We start from the raw sequence: 26,169 nt of genomic DNA, 5'->3' as shown, positions 1-26,169 counted from the left end.
AGTGTGAAAGCATGAAATAAAAAACTAAAAGTATGGGATCAAGCTTAAAATGCCACACCAGCAGAGAAAGTCTCTTAACCCTTTCCCAGGCTGAAATCCCCTCTCTGCTGTGAGTCATTTGGCCCTGACCACCCCTCTAGCACTAAGAATATATGCGAGGTACTGTGGTATCAAGTGAAACCACTGTCAGGATAGCCAGCAGGAAAACCATGTCACCATCAAACCTCCCTGAGTCACTAAAAAATCTTTTCTTTGTGGCTTTGCATCACTTGTAGAAAATGACCTGGTAGTTGTCTGAAATAATACCTAGTTTTCCCCAGTCAGTTATTCTAAGGAAAAGTAAATTGTATTAATCACCGTATGCACGCTTTTCACTCCTCTCTGGACCTCAGGAGGTGTCAGGAGCCTGAATAAGGTAAAATACTGGCACATAGATCACCTGCCTTTCTTTTATCAGGGCTGGATTTTAGCCTGATGAGAAAACAAGGGGATGAGTTCCAATGTCAATGGACAAATGACAACAATAACGGGAGCTGAACTAGGATGGAGGGATAGAACTAAAATACTGCAGTTACCTGTTCTTGAAATTCAGACTGAGGTGGGAAGAAGAAGAGGAGAAAGACAGGGAAAGCACAGCTGTCACATTGCCACTGAGTCAGGGAAGCAGGGAACTGTGAAGCCCTTCCATGAGGCTCAGTTCAGGAGCCCAGGACTGATGGATGCACATACAATTTGCTGGTCATGAAGCACAGCATCACCCAGTTCATGGGCTTAAGAAGGAAGAGTGTATAAGCTGCTGAGGTTCTAAAGAGAAGTTTAACATCAGAAGACATTTTTGGGATCCAGTTTAGTGAACCTAAGTTCCAGAGTGGAATCATATTAAGAGTGTCACCCTCTTAATATTCTTACTATTCTCTTTACCTGTAGACAATCTCTTGCTGATTGTTGGTGGGGTTTTGTGAATCCAGTTTAAATTAATTCTTATGTTGGCTTTTCTGCACTACTTTAGGACCATCATGAATCATTTTCTTGGACCAAATTCTTGATGCTTCACTAAATCTATGCCCTGGAACTTGAAAACAATATCATTAACAACTTTAGGTACCAAGATAAATATTTCATCAACTACATCAAAGATTAGAAACCTTTTCGGAATATATGCCTGTCTCTCTAACAAACTAAAATGGACACAGCACAGGCATCTGCATCTCTGGATCAAACACAAGGTTTAAAAGTTACTAAACAAATACACCCATGGTTGGAACTTCAAGGGACCCCACAGTAAAGAAACTCTTTACCTCTTTGTGGTGGAGTAGATACTTTCCACATGAAGCAGGGTCATGAGCCACCATAATGCTAAATAAAGCTGTGGATGTGAAATCTGGGAAGCAGATTGCAAGGAAAACTTCCTCAGACTCTCACAGAGTAAGAGTGCCCAGCTGAATGCTTCTTCCCCAGATTCTGCAATCACAACACGAAACCTTCCACCTTTTGTTGCAGTAAATGGGCTACACCTGCCAGGCACAATGAATTCTGACAAAGGGAAGAGATGATTTGAGGAAATGCATTATTTCTTGTCACTGATGTTTTAATAAAACCAATTTTGTCCACTTTACAAAGACCATGTGTTGAAATAGAGACAATACATCATGATAAGACACTGAAAGCTATTGTTTATTATCTCTTCATACTAAAGCATAGTTTTCAATGCTCTTCAAGCTATTTCTGTCTTTTCCTTGTTTGGCTTAGTTTTTTGAGTGCCTTGTCTGAGACTTGTCCTTTAGCTTTCCTCAGGAAATCTTGTAGAGTAGAGCTTTCACAAAACCCTTGCAATTGTGAACTTGAACTCTTTAATAAAATTTTAAACTGAAAGCATGACAAGAAGCTAACGCTCCTGTAACATTTGGGGAATCATAAAAATCTTACAATCAAACCAAGGGCACCAAGGGCATCAGCAAACCTGGAAGAATTGGCTGGTCTCTGGTGTTGGGTTAACACTGGGCAGAGCTGTATGCCCAAGAGGAGCAAAGAAATAGAGCAATGGGAGAAGGAACCTCGCTAGCTGAAGCAGCATTGAAGATACTTGGTTCTTTTTATTTGCATTTACACCAGGCTTTTGTCATCATGGACATATAACCCCATGTTTTTAAAAGAAAAAGGCTTTTCTGTGGCCCCATGTTGACTCCCCATCCTGGGGGTAAACGGTTTTTATTTGATGATTTGGAGATTCTTCACAAGAAGAGGCAGCACACACACCAAAATCACTGGGATAATTTACTTGTGGGTACCGCTCAGAGCCACACCTCACAGGGTCCAAGGCCAGTACTGGTAAATGCACATGACTGTGGCATGAATTTCTGACAGGACTTTTGTCTCAGATTTAGAGAACAAAAATGATTTTGTGGCATCCCAGGGATGCCACCAAAAAGAATGATTGTTTTTCTTTTATTTCTGTGTTATTGTTTTAATTAGGACACCACAAAAGTTATTGTAATGAACTGGATATCTGAAAGAGAAAGGTAAAATTAAATCCGAATGTCCTTGGTAGGAGTGCTTTGATGTAATGTTTAGTTTAGCTGAGAGATAGAAGTGCAGAAAAGAGGGGTAGGATGGCTTATGTCTGTCAAGTCTCCTACCATAACTGAAAAAAATGATCTGAACAGTCTGCTGTTAAAATGTCTGAGTCAGATGTTACTTTTACCACCACAGTCAAAGCAAGGGTCTTCACTGTTTGACTTTCCAAATCCTCTCTAAGTTCCTTACAGAGACATAAAATGGTTTGTTTATTAAATCTGTAGTTTTACAAAACTTGTGAGGTCCAGAATGAAATGCCGAATTCTCTGCAATCTCTGGTGGGACATATATTTCCCATAATGTCTTTGAGAACATACCCCCTTCAGCTCATACCAAGTGCCACATTAATGATCTAAGAAGACCCTAAATATATTTTTTCTTTCTTTGTATTATCATTTCTGCTATATTCATCTTTAATACTTTCCAGTTGAGCCATTTTATTCTTGTGGACACATGGCGAAACTCCACTTTATTTCAATTTCCAAAGCCTGAATATATTTGTGCTTACTTGCTGCTTTTTTCTCTCAAAACATTTAAAACATTTCAAAGGTGTTTTCAAACCTCATACAGGAGAGATTAATTTTAACAGGCACAAAAGATTGATCATTGATCAGCAGCAGAGTGCAGTAAAGCTAAACACTGAGGAAGAGATAATGTCAAGAAATAAAAGTATTAGTTTTCCTGAAATCTATGTTCAATTAGGATATTTTTGTTTCCTCAGCAGTCTGATAGGCAGTTGCCTCTTTGCGTTCCAGAAATCAGAAATGAAATAACACCCCAGTGACAACACTGGGAAATAATACAGTTAAATGGGTCTATTGTATGCATTTACATTTCTCAATAGTTAGGTAATAGTGATTAATTCCCATCAAACTCTTGAGTGACAGAACACAGGCAGACTTCAGGCAGGGAAAGGAACTATGGATCCAAAAGGGTATAGGATCTCCTAATGTCAAACAGCATTTAAAAGTCATGGAGGAGGCTCTAAACCCACTGAACTGGATAGAGCTTTAGCTTGTTTGGCTGTGTTGCAGTCACCCCCTGTTCCATGTCTAATGTCCCACAGGAGTTTAAAGACACGCACAGCGGTGCCACAGAACCCCAGCACTGCCCCTGCCTCCAGTACCGCAGCAATCATCAGCCAGCCCCGAGTGTTTGGGATTGCTGAGACTAATTGGGATCAGGACCCGAGCTCCGAAGAAGGGTCTGAAGAAGGGACTGACAGATGAGAAACACATCAGGACGGCATCAGGCAGCCGCCATCGATCCCCCAGCGCCGCTGGGATGTCACACGCTGATTGCCCAGATCTGACACGGCACTGACGGAAACCAAAGCGCACTAAAGCGTGCCAGCCTGTCCTGGGATGCAAGGAGAGCTGGGAAGGGCAGGGAAGAGAGATGGAAGACGTAGAGTAGGGATGAGGAGTCATCTTGCCTAGGCAGGATGGGTCTGGACTTCTTCCCAAAAAAGAGAAACGGAAGACACGAGCAAAATAAAGCAAACACTAGAAGATACAGAAAAGAGAGGAAAACCTCCCTGAGTATATACTTGAAAAGCTTTCCTACTTGACCCTCAGACACTGATTACTACTTAAAGACATGGAGTTTTCTCTACAGTTACTCCTGGGAAAAGGAAACAGTAATGGGCCTCCTCAGGATGGGAATTTTGTTTCTTTCCTAATATTGTACACATTTTTATATGCCTTGGTAGAATTTTTATGCAAGTGTGCAAAGAAATCAGTGCACAGATGCCTCAGTTAATGCTCTTGAAATGTTTACACAGCAATAAGAAGATTCATACATAGAAAGAGGAGAAAGAGTGGCCTCCCCAAAAATATTTTTTCACCACAGACAATTTCCCACATTTTAAAAGTATGCATGTAATATATGTAAAAGTATATAAGTATAAATAGGAATATCTGTTATGCAATGCACTGTACAGCCTTGATTCCTTAGAAATCAATATAGAAGGCCCTCTTCTGATTCTAGGAACAAAACCCCATTGATTACAACACTAGCAATTCTGTAAGGATGTAAATAAAAACTACGTTTTATGAGAAGCATCATAATTGTATATGTACCATGTGACTTGCGTCCTTTTTTTGTGGCACCAGCTGGAAACAAGCACAACCTCAGGTGGCATAAATTATTCCTGAACACCTTGACTCAATCCCCTGAAATCAGTGGGATGAGCTGTTGCCTCCAGTCACACCTCATGGCCTTTGTGATTGAAACAAAAAGTTGACTTTTACGTGTTACAGCGAAGCCAGAGAAGCAAATGCACATCCAAAATAAAGTGAAATCTCCCTATGATAAATACTGTTACTTTTTACTCAAGGAACCCTGATGTTAGTCTTAAAATACTGTATGATACTTTTACTTGAGCATATCCTTCCTGAATTCTTTCCAGATTATTTTGTCAATCTTCATCACACTTCAAAGTTGAAACATCATTTCTAGATTATTCAACTTCTTTTTCTTCTTCCTTTTACTTGTGCATTATTTTCAGAGAAAAAAACAATGCCTTATGCCTGTGTCTGTTTTATTTGGACTCAAGGAGTCAGGAACATTTTGCTGCTGGTATAACCAGTCAGGCCCATTTAAGTGTAATTGACTCCAAAGACCAGCAGAGATAAGCAGGAGGTTCTGTAAACCACTTTAGTGTCTCCAAAGCAGCCGTTCTGCAATCCCATTCCTCCCACAAGAGGCCAGGTCCTGGTGTGCAGCGAGGTTATCAGGAACACCCTGCAGCAGAAAGTGGAGCTTAAGTCAAAGGTGAACTTTACAGCAAGGCAGGTCTGCACACCATCCTTCCTTGTGGTGATTTGAAAGGAAGGAGAGAAGGGAAGGGTAGGGACAAAGGAAAAGGGGAAAAGGGAAAGAAGAAATACTTTTGTGAACCAATTCTTATAGCCTCTAGTCAAATTAAGTTAAATTTTCGAAGGCTTGTTGCCAGGTGAACTCGGGTATCACGAAGTCCTTTGGAAGGCTCAACTTGTGCAAGTGCCAGCAGAGGCACAGAGAACTTTTGCTGCTGGTACTTCTGCTAATTTTATCCCTTGCTTTCTCTATCTCCTCCTGTTTCTACCTTCTGCTGGTCTCCCAGTGCTTCTGTTGGAGACCTGCTCCAGGAGGCTGAAGCAGTGGGAGCAAGGATAACACCACTGAGGTTGCCACTCTCCCTGCTGTGGGAACCATCCTGAGGGTTCCTGTGAGTTGTTAGCATTAGGTTACCTGGCATACCAAAAGTACATTCCTGAAAATCCTTTCATTGGAGTTACTAGCACCATATCTGTTTCTTCAGTACATCTGAATATCAGTGCTTGAAAATACTTGCCAGTTGTGTTGTTCTCTCTCTTTCTGCACAGTTCTTTTGGGTATCTGGTCACAAAATGTTGTACTTCCACACTAGTTGATATTATTTTACTGTTCATAAAATATATTTGTTCAGGGTTGTATGAAAAGCCCAACAGCAAGAGCTCAGAAAGGAGTATATAAACAAGTCAAGTGTGCAGTGGAAGTTCCTCAGAAAGCCCATTCCATTTCCTGTCCTCTAGTCCTTCATCTGCTGCATTCTGCAGAGAGTAATGTCCCTGCTGAAGACAAGCCATAATTCTTGATGGTGACCTCCAAACATTCCTAGAGACAAGGATGTAACACGAGCAGAAAGCAATTCTTTGGAACACAGTGCTGGCATTCGATGCTAGGACGCCCTTGGACACACCGTAGTGCTCTTTCTCCCCGGCTGGCAGAATTTCAGCAGAAGCCTAACACAGATTGTCACAGGAACTCCCAAAACTCTGCGTTTCTGTGCACCTCCAACCAAAGTATTTGAAACATGAAAGAAGGCTTTTGAGAAATTAGGTTTTGAAAAATAACATGGCTTTACAATAGGTGTTGCCCCTTTTGGTAGACTATAAGCAAGACATAAAAAATTTCACATTCAGGTCTACCATGGCAATTTTTGGTCCTGTTCCAGATACACTGTATTTTTCTAGATGCAAAAAACTTTATTCCCACTATTCTCAGCAAACAGAGGAGCTCAGAAAACATCACAGAGGAACCTACTGTTGATGGAATCACAGCAATTTTTATGGCTGAGCTTACATTTACAAGCAGGAGTATCAGCGGGGTCACAGCCCTGCTTCATGTCATGTGGCAACTGAGCAAAGTTGAACACACACAGACAGACATTTAGGTGGCCAGCTGGCACAGGAGGTAAGCACTTCAGTATCACTTTGCCCACCCACATAGACAGTGTTTTAAAACCAGTAAATAGAACTACAACAGTAGTTTTATAGAAAGGCCAGACCATAAATAATTAATCCATGGGATAAATATGCTTACATCAGACAGAAAGGGAGAACTCACCAGCCAAACTTTACCCTATATAACATTTTCTGGAGCATGAACTGTTTTCAAGTGTCATTAATTCAAAAAATAGAGCTCTGAAATTGTTGTTTTATGCAACTAGCTACACTAGCAGAATCCTTTCTCAAGATACATGCTATATTTTAATACCAACTACCTCTGCACCAGGGAAACAACCCTGATATCTGTCACACAGAAAATTTCCCTCAGGACTCACCTCATTCTGCAGCTCTCTCATTAAAGTGATGATGATTACAATCATTAGTGAATACCAAAGCTGCCTGTGTTACAAAGCTATCTCTGGCAACTGAGCATTTAAGGGAATTTAGAACACAATACAGGTAAGATATTAGGAAGCATGCTAATTTTTTCTTTTCTATAATTTATCTCTCCAGCTGTATCAATTGGAAAAAGCCATACTTCTTCGTCATTATATGAAAAATAGTTTTAATTTTATGCTTTAAAAGTAATGCACATTTATCATTTGCATTAACCTGTGACCTAGGCAAGTACCCTGAGGACTCTCTAAGCTTTAAGTTTAAAAAAGTTAATAAAAAATTATATTAAAAGTGGATTTTTGCCACTTAATTATAAAAATAATGCTCTAGCTTAACGTTCTTGAGGACAATTATGAGGGGTTTAATTCTTTAACATATATGAGAGCTATTCAACAATACATTCCCTTTTTTTTTTGCAAGAAGAAGCATGATTTCAATAATTTGAACTTTATTTTATGTACAAAGGCCATGTCCCTTTCCTACATAACTACTATGTTAACCCTACATAACTGCCATGTTCCACTATGCTGGCAGTAAAGGTAAGGAAAGCTGATTTTCTTTCCATACTGCTCTGAGATGAAATACAAAAATTTTAACTAAATTTTCCCCAATAAGCTGGAGTGAGGTAATCAAACTTCTGGTCTTCTAATTCCTTCCCATGGAAGCTACAAGGTTCCCAAATGGTGTTCTGGGCCACCATGAGCCCCAGGAGGAAACAAGCAAAGGAATAAACTGGAATTAGAGATGAAAATATCAACACCTACCAATAAATCTGGGGTTTTTATTGTGTTTTGGAGGTTGATACATTAAAAATACATCTCATAGTATATAATTTCCTAAGCAACTCCCCTATGTGCTTCCATAACTTTTTTCTTAGCTATTTTCCTACAGATCGTAAAAGAGCAAAATCAACCAAAACCCAATAACTACTTTTTTTTTTTTTTTTCCCAAATCAAACTGTTTTGGAGACAAAACTTTATTAGACTGCCCATATGTAGCTTAACAGACAAAAGTAAACACTTCTTAAAGCAGTGCACAAACAGTCTTTATTTGTAGCCAGATAACATCAAAACTAAGAATTTAAGAGCATTCCAGAGAAGACTGGAGAGTTAAAATACACCAAGAGTCACCTTCATAATGAACAAGAAAAAAACAAATTTGGCTAGGGCTATAAAAGAAATCATAAGTCTCAGGACACGGTCCAACCCGTCCGACATCAGGGAATTAAGGAACTCTTAGTCTCACATGAAAACTAATATCGACTTTTACGGAATATTTCTTTTCCAGGCGATACAAGTCAATGGGCAGGATTGGATCCTGCAGATTGATGCACCGGGTACCCACACTGCTGATCCAAAAGTAAAATGAGATCTGCATTTTATGTGTGCTGGGGATACCAGGCCCAGCAAACCTGCAGTGTGCTTTTCTGCAGCTGCCCAATGAATCCTGATCATCAGATTCGCTGCTTATTCCTCGAGGGATTTTAAAATAACTCTGCACAAAGAACCAAAGTTTAACTCTCCCAATTCCCAAGGCTGAATCAGGAAGACTACCACTTACTTGTAATTCTGATGGGAAAATAATAGAGCTAATAAGAGGGAGGACACTGAGTATTCCTCCACATACCTCTCCTTTTGAGAGAGGGGAAATGCATTCTCAACCTTTCAGGTTTAGGCACAATTTCACTTCAGTCCTCATTTCATCTTTTCTTAGTTTTCAGCTGGTTTTACTCAAATTCCTGAAGCTTTACTTCATGCATCTGCTGCCTTGCACTTTATCTCTCTGAGATCCCAGGTAGGGTTTCTCTCCTGGCACGCCGCGCGCAGCTACCGGAGCATGTTGGCAATTAGGGCAGCCTTGGGCTGGCTGCAAGGAGTAGAAGCTGCAGATTTCCACGTGGGATGAAATCAGAGCCCTGTTGTAGCTGACACCCGGCTCGCCAGGACCAGTTTCCCACCGGGTGTTTGGTCACACGAAAGAAAATCCTCTGCAGAAGCACGAGGCTGTCGTTGATGGCAGTCACTGGCCCGTGAAAAATCACTGCCAGCTTCAAAAAGGGCTTTGAAGTAAAGGGACACTTATACCAACAACAGTCTGATAGCATCTTTCACTTTCCCTTCCTGAGTTCCCTCCTGAGCCTTTTCCCTCATATTTTTTCTCTTTCTCTCACTCCATTCCTCACCAAAGCCTTAGACTTATGGTTGGACTCAATGACCTTAGAGGCCTTTTCCAACTTTAACAATTTTGTCATTATATGATTTTTACCACTGCACTGCTTTCCTCTCTACATTATGCCATACATGTGAAAAACTCATGTCTCCACCTGCTTTCCAATTAGATTATGCATTTCTTTCTCATTAGTACACATCAGATATAATAATGATTTTCAACAGAATGGGAAAATAATGTAAATGGGATCCATATGTAAGATATAGCTCAATGTTTTTCTTACCTATGTAATGAATTAAGGCACTCTTTTATTTCCTCAGCTGCTGGCAGGTTGTGTTGGTAATCATCAGGCATGATAGCTACTATTTGTTGTATATTCTATTAAATTATCACACGTGCAACAGAGTTGGTGGTTTTCTCTGCAAGAGATATACATCACAGGAAAACAATATTTATTAAAAATCCCTCCACTTTCATGGAGACAATAAAAGTATCTAACTATAATTCCACTCTAATACTAACAAACTGAGAATGAATAAAGAAAAATCTGAACCCTCTACCAGTGACATGATTTTCAATACCAAGCTCTTTACAGAAACATGGTGGGTTGAATAGCACAAGAAGACCATTAGGAATAGAAAACTTTGAGAAAATATGTTTAAAGAGGGATGTTTGCAATTCATATTTCAATATGTGCAGAAATCTCACCAAGTAGCACTTTTTACTGCAACAGCTTATCCAGGCTTTCCTTTCAAATTTAGGTATTTGATGCTTAAAATAAATATTTGCTTATTATCTACCTAATCAAATATATGAAGAGTCAGAAAAAGACAATTAGATCATATAAAAAAATATAGTGATGAATATTATCTTATTTTACTTCCTAGAATTTTATATTATACTTAATTTTGCTGGTTTTGTCCCAATAACAAAATGCATTTTGAATTAGGCATCTGATATCAAATAAAGGCTATTACACTATGCATAGCTGAAGACATACTTGGTGAAAAAGTATTTTAGTAGTTAAAATACAACTTAATATCTCGGTTGTCCTATACTTTACATCATCCAAAATTATTTCAAGTTCAACACCTTCATTGTTTGCTGTAATCCTTTCAATTTTTGGCATGGAGAGAGTCAACAGGTCACAAAAGTGTTTTTCCCCTCCACTGTGAAATTTCATTTGGGTCTGAAAAAAATCCCTGAGCTCATGGGGCTGTGACCTCAGTGGGGAAGTCCACAGTTTCTAGTGTCCATCAGCAGGAGGGCAATGAGCTCCTCGGTCTCACGGCCAACCCCAGCAACATCCACATCCCTTGAGACTGAGCCTTAGAAAGGGCAGCTTTACAAACATCATTGTTAACAGCTTTGTAAAAACTCTTCACATACAAATCCCTCACAGTGTTGTATAGTGACAATATTACATTTGCAGATAAATTTTCCAGCCTGCGCTGCTTTTTTCTACTCAAAAACACACACCTCTAAATAGATCCTGTTTCATCCCAGGAAAAGAAGATCAGTCCTGAATTTAAGATACTCTGCCCTCTAAGCTTCTTCTCACCCTCTATTTTTTTTTTTTTAGTCAGGTTAAATCCACCTTGATATCATGAAACATCTCTCCTTCCTCTCCTAAAGTTCTCCCTCTGTAAGATGGAAATAGCAGCCCTGTATGTCAAGAGGAGATAAATGCCTTAATATTCTCCAGGTACTTTGTTGATACATTGATGGATGTGCTAAATGAGGCTAAAAGTAAATGAACAATTCCACATTTAATTCCAGCCTTAAAGACAGAAAAGACTCTGCAGTGAATAATGAAAAGAAAGAAGTAGGAAACTGTCTGGAGTATGTGTGAATACATAATTAAAGACTGCGCCTTAATGCAAAAGGCAGATGAATTACAACTGCAAATCCACTTAGTGTTAACACTCCTTGCTTCATAGAACTTCACAGATTAATGTACTTTTAATGTATTTATGAGCAATGATGTACAAACCTATATATATTTAAGCATTGAGTGAGCAATGGATCCAGTCTGACTCAGGAGAGATTTACGGTGTAACAACTACAGGAAATAAAATCTGGATGAGAAATGTCATTTGTACTGGAAATTAATTTCAAAACAGTCATCAATTTATTCATGGAGCTCTAATGAAAAGGATAAATTTTGCTTTCCAAGTTAAAATTAGAAAAGTCATTATTTTAAAAAAAATATTCCTCCCTATTACCTTAAACCCATTTTAACTCAGTCAGAAACTTAATGTATTGCAACTGTAGCTTTGCAGCCATCATTATTTCCCCACTATTGTGATAATTCACACAGCTGTTACCCCACACCATGCATTCCCTCTGGGTTCACCTCCCTTTTCCACTTGGTGATGCCCTGATGGCACAGTTCAGATCTGGTCCAGCCACCACCCACCCTGCACAGTGATGCACATTCGAGTCCTGCTCTGAGGCTCACTGCAGGCAGGGTTGAGAAACAAACAGGGAAGGGAAAACCACTTGATTTTTTGTGTTTTTATGGAGTGTGGCTATGACCCTATCACCCCTGCTAATACCTTATTTGATGGCTTGCTTGCCTTCCCTGAAGGTGTGGAGCCCTGGTACACCCTCTCACCCAAAACAATGAGTCTTCCCTCTCAGGGAACTTGCACAGGGGAGGGGAAAGGTGAAAAGGAGACAAACACAAACCAAAGCTGAGAGTATTGCACAGCTACAGTCGTGGTATACATTGCCTCTTCTCTCTGAAAGGCTTCCTCAGAAGCTCCCTTCCCTCTCCCCACAGACCCGTAACAGGGTGCACACTCAGCTGATGTTAATTCAGCTCAGTTGACTCAAAGCTCAAATGAAGGGAGGGAACAAAGGGTAAAATAAGTAAAAAATAATGAAGCAATTGCTCAGTTAGTGTAATTGCATAGGCTCCAATAGTACTATGCTAATTTCCAGCAGCTGGAGCTGTGGTTGTATATTTTTATTTACTTTGCCTCCTGTACTTAATTTCCTACCCTCCCATTTGTTTGTTATTTTCATGTCCTGTGGTGGCTTAATTTGGAGTGTAACTTTCTTGAGGAATCATGGTGGGGGGGGAGGTTGAACAACCCCCCAAGTATAGGACATAAAATAAATGCATTCCACTAAGAGATATGTAGGAGAGATGTGGTAGGTAAAGAGACAGTATAGAAATGGAGCAAAAAATTATATCTACATCCACAAAATTTTCTATCTTGGACAAGATCTTATCTCACACACAATGCTCATTGTTACATTTTACAATTCATAACTTAGGAATAATATTTTCCTGGTCAGGTTTTGTATGAAACAGTCTCTGTATATTTTTGGACAGACATGCTTTGGTTACTTGAAAATATGATAATTTAACAGATGTGTTTCTTAATGATCATCACATAAATTGACTGTATAACCCACTTCCCCACCAACTATTTGAGAAAGAGTGGGGTGGATGACATACAAAATGATGTTTGGAAAGTATTACAGGACTCTGTGTTGCCTAAGACACTGCCAGTGAGCAGACAGACCTAAAAACACAACAATTTGATCTTCCACTTTCAGAGCTTTACCCTACTTCTTAAAAGAAGAAGCTTTGAGAGAACTGGTGGCTATTTTTCAGTTTTGGTGATCTCTTCTTCTTGTACTTTTTTGCTCTACCAAAGCAACCAAAGGTCTAAATGAGACAAGTTGTGTAATTTTAGTGAGAACTTTTTCCAGAGAAAACCCTAATTTGAGCTCTCAAAAGTTTAAATCTGTTGAGCCACAAACTAAAGTACAACAAGGCTAATGACACAATCAGATATGGATTATTATCCTCACCACCTGTGACAAAAGTCCTCAAAATGTTTAAGTTAATAAACTGAACTCTGCTTCAAAGTTCTTTCTGAATAGTCAAGGTGACATTAGTAAAAATGTTTTTATTTATATATAAATGTTCCCATTGTTTTCTTAGTAATTATAATACCTTAGATAGAAGAGATTTAGGCATCATGAAGTATTGTATAAATATTGAAAATTACCATCTTATTTACTACTTATCTAATATTTAGTAAATTTTGTGGAATCAGTTTTATCCATTTGTGAGGAAAAAAGAACTCCATAAAGCAGTAACAATTCCTAGTCAAATAGTTCTCTTGGTACCATCTGCACACAATTCTTAGGACTAGGACTGAAAGGACATAACCCTGCAATCCTGTAATGAAACTGTAATTAAACCCTGACTGTTCCCAGAGGAAAGAAAGGGTTTTTTAAACACAAAGCATCCCTGTACACGTGCAGGGGGGCTGGGAGTCAGCCTGTGCCATTACTGCATGGAAATAGAAATGTTTAATGTTATTTAATGTAATAATTATCTTTAGGCAGACAGACACACCTGTTACACCTAAGTTTATGCTCTCACTCTTTCTGGCAATTTTTCAGCTATATTCCTCAGATCTACCTATGAGCAGCTAATAGCAACATATAATAATGTATAAAACAAAACAGTGTTTTTCTCACCCCTTGCATTCATCCTTTCTGTACCACGTCTCCACCAGTAAAGAAGAAACTTCTGATCAAAATCTGTGAAGATATTTTTAAGATACAAGTTTTTACCTTGGAGTTTTGTTATGCAGCCAACTTAATGATATAAAACACCATGTCTTTATTTCCTAGCAATGGGTTAGGAAACAACAATTGAACAACCATTCAGGTCAAAGTAATCTTGTTTCATGGTTTCTGTAACAAAAGTTACAATCATTTACTAGAAGCCAAATCCATTATCAAAGTCCTGTTATTCAATACTAACAATGAAATTTTAAATACAAATAGCAAAGAACTTTTACATTTCAGTGCTAAAACTGGACTTGTTAGATAAACCTGCTCCTAACTTTCACATAACTTTCAAATTAACATATTTTCAGTTAGCTGAAAATTGTAATGTATCCATTTACAAAAAAAAAAAAAATAAATTGAGTATAAATCAGTCACTCACATCCAAAGATTCTGCTTATAGTTAATTTGCAGACCATTTTCATATAAATATACCATAAACATTTTCCCACTAAGTTCCCATTTCCTAAGCTACAAGTGCCATTCTGAGATGTAATTTACAGAATATCATCAAGATAATTTTCAATGGCATGGCAGTGTAGGTGTGAAATAAACTGGTTTGTGGAAGACAGACTGCCAAGGAATGTGATGCTACAGTGTTTTAATAAGAGCAGTCTAATGTCAGAAACTGGGCTATTTAAATGCTAGGTATGGATTAGATTTTTGACAGGAGAGTATTACTCTTGTTTTCCCAGGTATCTTTTGTTTCTAATATTTTGCTTTAATGCTTGTGGATGATGTAAGGCTCATAAAATACTGCAAAACTCACCCCATCTCCCCTGGATCAAAAGCCCCAGTATTCCCCCTGAAATTAAGCCAGCTCTCCTGTAAGGGTTTAACAAGGACAGTGGGTCAAATGCTGAGCTGAAGAACAGAAGCTGAAATGGAAGTTGTAAAACTTGGTCTGGGGACTATTACAGAGCCAGTAGTTAATGAGTTTAGTCCAGCAGTAAATCAGGAAAGGACTAACAGTGAAGGGACTGAAGAGCTCAGTGGTGTCTATGGTGTTTTTCCTATACTTCATGAGATTTCACTTTCAGAGGCATTACATGAGATTAATTTGTTCAAACAAAGCCTCAAGAGATTTGCTCTATTATTCCTAGGCAGGAAGAAGAGTCTAATTTCACTGGTACAGACTTTATCCAGCTTACAATTCCTCCAAAATATCTTTGCATACTCATATTTATCTCTATTTACTGTGAGAACCCTTTCCTTGAGAAAAAATATAAACAGTTTTTACCACTAATTCATTGCAATTTATTATATCTTTATACTGTAAATATCTGTATTAAATGGCTCCTAAAAATAAGTGACTTTATTACTGGAATAAAAATTGCTATTAGTTTTTGAAAGTTATTGTTCTTCTCTCAGTTATTTTGTGTTGCCTGCACGTACATCTGATGAGAGCACTCATAAGCATCTTAGTCTTGAAATCCCTGGTGAGACAGATTTTTTTCCTGGGATGAAGCCCACCTAAATGAGAACATACAGAACTGGTGAAGCAGGAGGCAAGGAACATAGATGTTGAGAGATCTGTTATGTTTGTTTTGTTCATCTTCTGTTTCCATGTTAAACTTTTCAAATATTGCATCTTCTTGATCATCAGAAAAAGGTCAGTTATAAGTTCATCTTGGTACAGCCTGCACAATACCTCTAAATGAAGTCTTTTATATGGAAAAATTTTATCCTATTTCATACTTCTAGTTTTTTATTAGAAAAAAAACCCAAATCATAAAGAAGCCTGCAGTTCCTGAAACCATATTAAACCCAAAAATGTGCTGTTTTTTCTTCTTTTCAAATTAGCAACATGACTTTTACATCAGTGACAAACTGAACTGCATTGAGTAACATTTATAGATGACTTTTCAGCTTAAATATGGGTTATGATGTGTTTATTCCATTTTCAGTTTAAATATATCATAATATTCCATTACAGGTATCATTAAATTCAAACCCAGTCCAATTTAACTGGAGACTAAAGAGTTTATTCATAAGTTATTTATCCCATTGTCAGCAGCATTTTTCCTGTAATGCACTTATTTTTGCTGTTCCTGAAATCTGTGAAATAAAAATAGAACAAAAACCTAAAGAAATAATTTCTCCTAGAAATAATTTATTACACTGTAAATTTGTATCACATGCATAAACCCTGGAAGTATCATTTAAAATGTGTATTTCCCAAATATTAATTATTGCTGTCATCATGAATTATTTGGTCCTGTTGGCCAAGAAGTGAAGTTATCAATTAAAGTAAAATGAGAACTCATCTCTTTTGACTCAGTCTGGTCACATAATTAGTAGTCATTTATAGACTCTGCCATTCATGGTGTCACTCCATTTACAGACTGAAATAGTGAGGGAAAATTAATGTCCCAAATTGTTTTAGGCTAATATAATGTGCAAATTGCAGTTCCTAGTGATAATGCCATTTATGGGACAATTCTGCGGGAAAATTGTTATGACACGTATTTCTATAAATCTTTTTACTGCAAGTAGAGTCAAGACAGGAGTCTTTGCATATTGAAGCTTTTCCAATTTCAGGAAACAATTATTTTCCTCTAATGACAAAACTAAGGGAACTCAGACTGCTCCTTTAGAAGCAGTCAAATATGTTTTAAATGCCATCAAATACAGACTGTAAAGTAAATATTACTTTACTGTAGCCCGCACCATTTTTCTTTGTCCTGCTAAAAGTTGAAAATAGATTCCTCACAGGAAGGTTTTATGTGTAAACTCTTACTTCTTAATGACACCAAAAGACTGTTAAGTGCTAAAATTTTTAGGTCTCTTCTCTGCCTTTCTCAAATATATAAATTTTTCTAATTTTTTTTCCATATAGATTACTCACTGAGCACTGTATGAATTTTGGCCCATCTCAGAGGCCAGGAATGGCATAAATATATCTGTTTAAATGTCTTTTAAATGTCTCTTTAATTTCTCAGAGAGTGAGAAAGGATTAGAAGTAGATTGCTGAACTTCAACAGGTAGGTTTTGCCATATTTTAGCATTTCAAGAAGTTAATTAAAAATATGTTCTGCTAAAGAGACTCATCTGAATAAATATTTAAAACTTCAGAATTTTGAAACTCAAGCCAATATTCCTTATGTTGCATAACTGGAATTTTATCAAAGATCAATTTACATTTGAAAAGGGATAAATGAAGCAAATAAAAAAAAATGAAAGAAGAAATAGATTTATGAACTCTGAATTGTATTTTCTTTAAAGTTCAGAATTTTGACATTATTTTCAAAACAAACAGGGAAACATCAAAAAAAAAAATGCATTTTTCTTCCCCTTAGATGGTATGGGAAAACCTTTCAACAAATACATGTCTGCATTTGCACAACAGTTTCAGATTACGAGCTGCATTCTCTAGCTTTTACAGGAAACCGCTGTGCTTGGTGGCAGTATTAAGTTATTTTTTTATTGGCCTAGGATGTGTACTGGTTAAAGCAGAGCTATTTGGTGAACCACACATACAGGCCTGTTTACCCACAGTTAATAGAGCACACATTAATCACGTGCGAGCAGGACGTGCAGACAGACTCGGGGCTGACTGCAAGCCCCAAGTTTACCTCCACGATCTGGAAATTTTCTCCAGTCAACCACACAAGTGCACAAAGAGATGGAAGGGCAGATCAACTCTCAATACTAAAGAACAAGCCCTCCAGACTTTTAATCTATTTTTGACACCTTCTCCTTCCCAGCTGTGTTGATCTTACCGGTGCCTGATTGGGCCAAAGGACGCAAAATTTTCTGAGTTCATTTAGTGCCTACATAGAGCAGAAGAAACTTGGCACCATAAACTAAAAGCACTCTGGAAAAAGTACCAGTTACATTTAATTTTAAATCAATAGACCTTCAAAATTATTGTTGAAAGCCCATGAAAAACCACAAAAAAGAGAAATTCTTTAACTGGAAAGAAAGAAGGGCAGAAGCTTTCTACATTATATACCCAAATAGCCTTTTTCTTCTGTCATTGTCTGCCACAGAGTCAGGAGCTGGATGGAAATGAGTCTGCAGTGCTAGGAAAAGAAACCCTCCACTGATTGAAGTAACTGCTGCAAAGTGGATGGGGACAAGATACACATGAACCTGGCAACACACCTCCACCCTCTTTTGCAGGCACCAATGTTTTGTTGCTATTATTTTTTCTCTGTGGAGAAACAATGCAAAGGCTTCCAACATCCAACATGCCCTTATATGAAATTTATAAAGATGTCCATGTTTGTCCTTGGGTTCACTCAGACAGTAATTACTCTGAATACCTTGGAGTAGCTATTCAGAATAAGTAATTCTTAATTTAAGGGTCACATTCAGAGATAAAATATTATAAATAGCAACAGTGTTTATTCATTACAATAGCTTGCATCACCACAGTCCTTGATGGTTTTAAGATAAAAGAGAATCTACAATGCAAGACACTCTAAAGTGATGCAAGACATACTGAAATTGGTCTAGTGATAAAATAACCCAAAACCAGGGAAATACTGGATGTTCTGTGTTATCCAGCAGCAATTACAGAATGTGGAATGTCAGATATATTCTATAACGCTGCCTGGAATACCTTCAGTGGGTTAATTCTATGTGCAATCCTGCATGAATATTCACATCTTAGGAAATCTTTTTTGCTGTTTGGAAACTTTGGTCTAGTGGCAGATTGTAAGGGACAAGCAAATTTTTTTAAACACCCAGAATGCTAAATTCTAGATGTGGCACTTTGAAATAGCTCATTAAAAGCCATCTCATTTAAAATTCAAGATATAAAAGCTTTCATTTCTGGAATGCCTGGGAAACTCTCCAAATAAAACCCAAGGTTGTACCATCCACATTTTCTAAGCATTTCTCAATGTTCTATGCTTTTTTCCACAAGTATGGCAGCCAAATAATCCTCTACAAATTAGCAACAGCCACTCATCCAGAAAAATAAACTTAACATTTTGACATGTCAGAGCTTCCCTTTAGTGTGAAGCTTGGATAATTTCTGGATTTTTTTATCCTAGTTCCTTGTCCTCCAAGGTACCACCCAATCAGGCTTTTGGGCAACCTTGTGGGTGTCTGGGTCACATACAAAGAAAATTAGACCCTCTGCTTTTCATCTTACTGAGAGCTTGGGACTGCAGTCCATGCTTTTAATCTTGACATTCCAGGATGTACAACTATTGTTCTCCTTTGAATTTTTCTTATTATTTGCCAGGGCAACTGGTATTTGGAATTCTGCATGGACTTTAAAAAAAGAATAATCCTAGGCTCGTTCCCATTTGCATTCAAGCTAATAAAACATGTGCCATGACTTCAGTAGAGTGCCAGGCCCTCAAGGGGGACTTTCTCAACATTCAGCTTCAGCTTTTGAAGTTCCACATGGCTCAACCCAAAAGTTGACTTACTGGAGAGGAGCAATTTCTTGAATCTTTGCATGCTGAAATACACATTCCAAAAAGTTACAGAGGCCAGTTTAAAATAGAAACAATTTTGCCAAACATGCCATGCTTTTTTGTTGTTTTTTATCATGGTACCTGCACTTTACTGTGACCTGGGCAAGTTCAGGTGTAACTTGCTGTTATCACAAGAAGATGCATTTAAAGAAGCATGGATGGGGATTTATGCTGTCTGGAGAAGTCACTTTCAGGCAAAAGTTTTTTGTTCAACCATTTCCACTTCAGTGAAGGAACAGGTGATGTCCCCCCATGATGCCAAGGAAGAGTATGGCCGCTGTGGCAAGGGTGAAACAGCTTTCCCAGGGCAAGCTGACATGTTATTTCTTTTGCAAAACCCTCAGGACTTTCTGAAAAAGGACCCAGTATTTGGTGAAGCATTAAGAACTCTTTGGAAAACATGCTTTGCTTCGTAAGAAGCTACTCAGAATGTGGTTCAAAATGTGTTTTCTTAACTAAAATGAAACGTGTGGAGCATATGAAAAAATACAGAAACCCATGAAAGATATCTTTGTTAAATGTCAGTGATATGTGTCTGTTATTTTTCTGTCTTGCAAGCTAATAAACTTAAGACCAGTTGCTTTACAGACAGGGTAGTTATTAGCTCTCAGTAGAAAATAATGTACCACAGGGAATTTACAGTATAAGAAAAATGCTCTTAAATATTTGGGGCCATCTGAGCCACCCAAGTTAAGTGTTTTCTGGCAGTAGAGGTGTTATTGTTGCCATAGCCCTGCCACACAATGTTATTCTCCGAAGTAAAACGTAGTTTTCCTATTAAAGACCTCTGCTTAAGTCCACATTTCCTTCTCATACCCAGGATGGAAGAGATGTTTTTGAAGAGTTTGCAAAAAACCAAAAAGAACAAAATTGCTATCAGTATTTTAAATAAAGAAGGTGGACTCCAATAAAAAGGCATTTAATTTCTGACTGCTGTCACAGCAAATAGAATTGCAGAAGGACTATATTACTGCGTAGAGTGACTGTAAACTTATTGCTTCTGTCTTTCAGGAAAAATAGAAGACACCCAAACATAAGACACCACCAAAACAGCTCTATGAGGAGGTATCTAACCCTAATGGCTTTATTTTTCTGTAATGGAACACTCTGCTATTAGACATATTCTCTAGTTTTTCTTAATTTTAGCTTGAATCTAGCTAATGAACATCCAGATTGGCAATAAGAACGGCTATTGCTGAAAACCCAACAGCCAGACTGTGTGGTGATTGTCAGGATTATCAACCACCTTCCAGACAGAAAAATAAACATGAAATTGGGTTTTCAAACCACTCAAACAATGTCTGGCTATACACATTCTTGGCCTTATTCTCTGCTTTTAATAATGTAAATATAAAATTATTCTGCATTAAAACTTGACAAAATTGCTTCATCACTTATTTCAGGGCACCTATAGCAAGGCTGAAGTTTTATGAGTGTAAGTAGATTAGACCTGCAATGTTATTTTAAGTTGTGTAGTTATTCACGAGCAAAGGGTTTTTTAGATGTAAACCAGGTGCAGACCAGCTGCTTTGTGTGTATCTGTGAAAGTGGCCTCAAACTCAACAAAAACATTGCAGATACGCATCTTTGAATAACAGCATTTCTGAGAAACACAATTCCTCCATGTTATCCTTGCACAACATTCTTCCATAACTAAATAATTGGGGGGCTCCTCAGCTGAGGTCAAGCCATGGGTGTCTGCCTAAGCAGAGCCTCCACAGGGCACCTCACATCCAGCCTGGGGAAGCAGAGAGTGCAGACTGCTCCTTCCCAGGTCCACGGACCATCCTGGGATAGAGGGAGCCCACTCCCAGCCCCTGCTACGTGCTGACAGAGCTCTACACTAGCAGCACAGATGGAAAACCAGCAAATCTGCCAAACAAAATGGGCTGTTTGAGACAAGGATTGTAAATCCCAGTGGAGGTCAGTGTCTCCTTGACTGTAAACAAACGATAATGATTAATATTAACATGTAAATTCATATGGGGAAGGGAAAAGATGCCTTAAGGAAAGCTATGATGCTCAGCCACAACCTAAATTTCATTTCAAATATCTCACAGTGATTTGCACTTAGCTTCTGAATAAAGGCCGGAAGCAATGTTTGACTGGAAAAATATTATGCAGCCAGAAAGCAAGAGCTGAGAGAAGGGCGCCTACAGCACTTGAGACTAGGGGCTGAAAGTCCCATCTGATAGAAAAAATGAATGCCTGTTGATCTGGAGCAAACATAATGTGAAACATGTTTGCTGAGTGAGAAAAAAGTTGCTTGGCCAATATCAAAAGCAGCTGTGGTGTGACAGTCGAAAACCAATTAAGTAAATGTGACATGGCAGCAAAAGAGTCCGTGAGGATTTGGGTCTGTGACGTTACTAGAGGGGACAGGGAAGTAGAACTGTCTCACTGAGCTGTCACTGTGACGACAGCACAGGGGGCCTGCCAGGGGTGGAGAGAAATATGTGTGTTCCTCAGATTATGTGTGTCTTCCTTTTATAATTATAATTATTCATTAAATATCTCAGGTTTCCAGTTGATCAGACACATCTCATGCTATGAGGGTAAGTTAATAACACGTGTAGCCATGCTCACCTGATACTTACCTAATAGTGTCCATTCCCTGGATTTCTTCTTGTTCTTCTTTGCACTAATCTCAAAAACCACATAACAAAAAAATCAAACCACATCACAAAAAAAAAAAAAAAAAAAAACAACACAAAAAGACCCCCACAAACAAAAAAACCACAATAAAATACCCCCAAACCACTGATATACAATTTATTCTGCCAGACAGGAAAAATGTTAGACTGACTGTGCTGTGATTTTCATTTCTGCAAGAATTGAATATAATGTCTATACATTTTTGTGATCGAGAGCAGATCAACAGCCACCAGCCTTCTCCTTTGCAGGAAAATGCAGTGCCTGCAATGAAATGGGTTTCACCTGCTTCTACCTGCTTTTTGAGGTATTACTAAAATAAAAAATTACTGGCTTGTCTAAAAAGACCAGATATTGACACATTAATCAAAGACTGGGTGGGTAATACACACTGAATAGCAATATTTTGGAAAGTGGCATGCAATGAGAAACTGCTTTTTGTACTTGAAAACACTGGAAAGCCAAAATGCAAACACAGATAACAAAGTTTATGTCCTGTCTGTCTTTTTTGTGGGTTCCTTCTTGAACAAAGAAACTAGTATTCAATTTTTCTGGTTATTTGAATCACACAAAATGTTTCACCAATGAGTCACTGTCAAGAGACTAGATGAAAAACCTTAATCATCGAGAGATAATGCAACAAAGCAATGCAAGTTTATGTTGCAGATTATTATTCAACATACCAGAATTCTTTTTCAAAGTCTGCTTACAATAATTCAGAAAAACATGGGCTTTTTCTACATCCCAAATGGTGCTAGCCGTTCTTTTCCCTGAAGCTTCCCGCATTTCCATAAAACAGAAGCAACTTTCTTTCAAACCTCCCCAACATACTCCCACCTTTTCCTTAAGGGAGCACTTTGGGCTGAATGGATGGTTTAGTCTCCATGACCCCCTCCCTCGGTGGTGCCACTGTGACTGCCAAGAAGTGACTGACATGGGCTGTAAGTGCCAGGCGAAGGCCAGGAGCAGCCAGACAGACACCAGGGATTCATCCCACTCTTAGTGCATATTCCTGCTGCTGTTAATCTGCCTGAACCACTGACCTACAGCTAATGCATTCAATAGGCCTTCTGCTTAAGTCCGACCAAGCTATTGCTGATGCAGCTGGCCTAAAAAAAGTACAAAAAATAGTTTGAATATGTATATGATCTTTAAATGACCTTCCCTATTCCTAATGCCTTCAGCCGACTTGCTTCCAGGTCAGACTAATGTCTAAAGCAATCATCCCAAGCAGCAATGGGTTATCTTTGGTGCCTACAAACCATTCCGCATGGTGAGCTTCCCTTTTTTTTTTTCCAACAGCAGCTGGGAAAGTAATTGCTGGTGGAAACACATGGACACAGTGAGCTTCAGCACCACCAGGACTGCATTAGGCCATGTGGTTAACTTGAACTGCATGGGTTTGGATTCCCTGTCTTAATTCTGAACCCACAACATAAGGGGAGCATATTTCCCTGCTCCCACATCATTATTTGCAATCACTGTTATCCAAATAATCTGGTTCATAGATAAAAACTGTTTCAAAAAAAACATTGGAAGAAAGACAATAGATCAGCTAACAATAGACTGGCTAATCATTTAGGAAAACTAATAAAATAATAATGACACATTAATAAACCATTCAGACTCCTGGCTCATCAAGTGTTTGGTCTATAAGTTACAACAAATCCAAAATCCATCTGCTAAATTCTACTGACACTGAAATCTATAGGAACTCTTGATTCTTGTGTAGGGTGACGGGTCAGTTCAGTGAGTTCAGCCAAGCACTAAAGTCTGAATTTGGCTTCAGGAATTCTGACATGCTTCCACCTCCAAGGGATTGCAAAGGTTTACCAAGAACCATAAATAGCCCAAGCACAAGGCTCTGAGTGAGCAAAGGACACAAGAAGCAGCTGCATTAGGTTTTAGCAATAAAAAGCTTGTTACCTTCTGCCTAACACAGATTTTCTACGTGACAAACATCAGAATTAAACAGTTGCAATATTCAGCACATTTTTATCCAGATAAATATTGAAAACATATTTAATGCAATATTGAAGGGATTACAGAATTCAGAAAAGGGAAAGTCTGACTAATGCTGCAGCTGTGCAGCATTCCAGTGAATCCAAGCCATTGCCAGCATTTATTAGCCACTCAGCCTCTGACAATAAACAATCTCCAGCTCATGATCATATATCCAGACAGATAGATGTACGGTATTGCCTACACAGAACACATTAACACTGTCCTGTCTATGTGATTACTTTCCAGCATTAGCTTTAGTTCAGTGAGCCTCCTTTAAAAGGTGAAGTTCAGTTTTGATTTTATGTTCTTTAATGACTGTAAACAATTACAGTATAACATGCCCTGTTGTACATTTACTTTTGTTTTCTGGAAGAATTACTGTGGCCTGAAGTATGTGAAGACTGTTTATTCCGGACATTAAAATGAAGACTTCAGCCATTTTACAAAATCAAATTTTAGGTTGGAAAAAGGTTTTCCCCCATAACATTTGGAATCAAACCACTTAAAGTTATGATAGTAACTTCAATAGGGGGCAGGTTTTTATCCATTGGAGTAGGGGTGATTTGAAAAATAAAACACCAGTGGAAATGTCTAGGCATGCAATTTCTTAGGGAAAGTACAGTATTAGAAATACCAAATAAATAATCATTATACTATCCCATTAAATCAGATGAAGAAAAAAACTCAGGGATTTTTTTTCCCATCCTTTTGTGGGACAAGTAACATAAGTTTTGTGAAATCTCTTCATTTCGGCATGCATTCCACATTGGATTCAGATAACCAGGCACATGCGGGATGGACTCAAAGCTGCCTCTCTTATCTTTGGCCACCACCACATTATAAACTTCAGTTAAGAGCTTTATTTATGTTTGGTGTCTGGTGAAGGTTCAGAAGAGGAAGCAAAGAGAGGATTGCCATTAACTAAACAGAACTTTGCAACGTGAGGGGGTTTTGGTTTCTTGAAATACCTGCTCTGCCAAGGACATGCTCAAGGGTTTATATCATACAAGCCAGGACACTTGCCTTGACACACAGCATTAAAACTGGACTAATACCAGCCAGGATGAATCTCCAGTATGAGATACTGTTCTGAGAATGGTCTAAACAAGAAAACAAGAATGCTCTGCAGAGGAAAAGCCAGGGAAATGATTCAATGCTTCTGATAATACAAAGCAGAAAGTCACAGGAGAGAGCTTCTCGTATAAAAATATGTATTGTTTCAATACACAAGATAAAATAATTACTTGGCCCTCTTTCTCTTCTGTTTCTTTTAGTAGATGAAGAATGAAATGTCACCAGTATTATTCAGTTATAGTCTTGTCAAAGTTCAACATATCAGAGAAAATCTCCAATTATACTGAGAAAGATTTTGTTGTCAGCTGGAGAGTGTTTTATTATGGTACCTTACTATGATAGTTTTATAAATACAGTCCAAGAACAAGTGGAAAAAGCAACAGATTTCTTGCAATATATGGAAGGATTAGGGTAAGAATAATACATCTATTTTCATTTTTCCCTGGTGCTGAACTTTCCAACATAAAATACAATGGGAAAGTATTTCAGAAGTGCATTTTTCATTAACATAAAATTTTCCATTCAGTGCAACCATCTCTGGCTTTGCACTTAAATTTATCACTTAAAATGATAATTCTCAAAGTAGCCCTAGGTGGTGAGGATGCAAACCAGCAAGAACCCAGGTGGGGACCCAGCTAACAAGAATTCATTCCTGACACCACTACATTGGTCTAAGCTGCCAGACACGCAGATTCCAAAATTGTTGCATTTGTTGTGCATTTTAGGACAAATATTTTGAGGCAAAACAAATTGGATGAAGTTACATGCTTCTGACTGGAATAGGCAAGCAGCTCAAACAGGTCTAACTCATGAACAGGGTAGGCAGGTCTAAGTAATGTTTTAATCAGTCATCCCAAATCGCCAATATTTGTTAGTCATTATATTTCACAAAAGATGGACCTTGAAAAAAGATGGACCCATATGTCCTGGTCCATACCCCCAGATTTACAAAAATTGCAGTTGTATGGGTTTTGATCCTCTGACCACTCAGCCAGCAGAGAAGGGATGCCAAG

General features: G+C 38.3%; 1 long non-coding RNA gene across 2 annotated transcripts in view; it reads right to left on the bottom strand.

The window, feature by feature from the left end:
• Positions 1 to 26,169, bottom strand: part of LOC110484355 (uncharacterized) — a 158,307-nt gene that overhangs the window by 54,017 nt on the left and 78,121 nt on the right. The window contains exons 7-9 of one of the 2 annotated variants that reach the window (XR_014955223.1): positions 13,899 to 13,961; positions 9,676 to 9,811; positions 7,985 to 9,282 (exon numbers count right to left, since the gene is read on the bottom strand). This is a non-coding gene — a long non-coding RNA (uncharacterized LOC110484355). Of the gene's footprint in view, positions 1 to 7,984; positions 9,283 to 9,675; positions 9,812 to 13,898; positions 13,962 to 26,169 lie in introns of those variants that run through there. The other variant, XR_014955222.1, reaches the window with a different exon arrangement.

Source organism: Lonchura striata, chromosome 4 (assembly GCF_050655825.1).
Source record: "Lonchura striata isolate lonStrDom1 chromosome 4, ASM5065582v1, whole genome shotgun sequence".
Lineage (NCBI taxonomy): Eukaryota > Metazoa > Chordata > Aves > Passeriformes > Estrildidae > Lonchura > Lonchura striata.
This window is presented reverse-complemented; position numbering and strand designations above follow the sequence as displayed.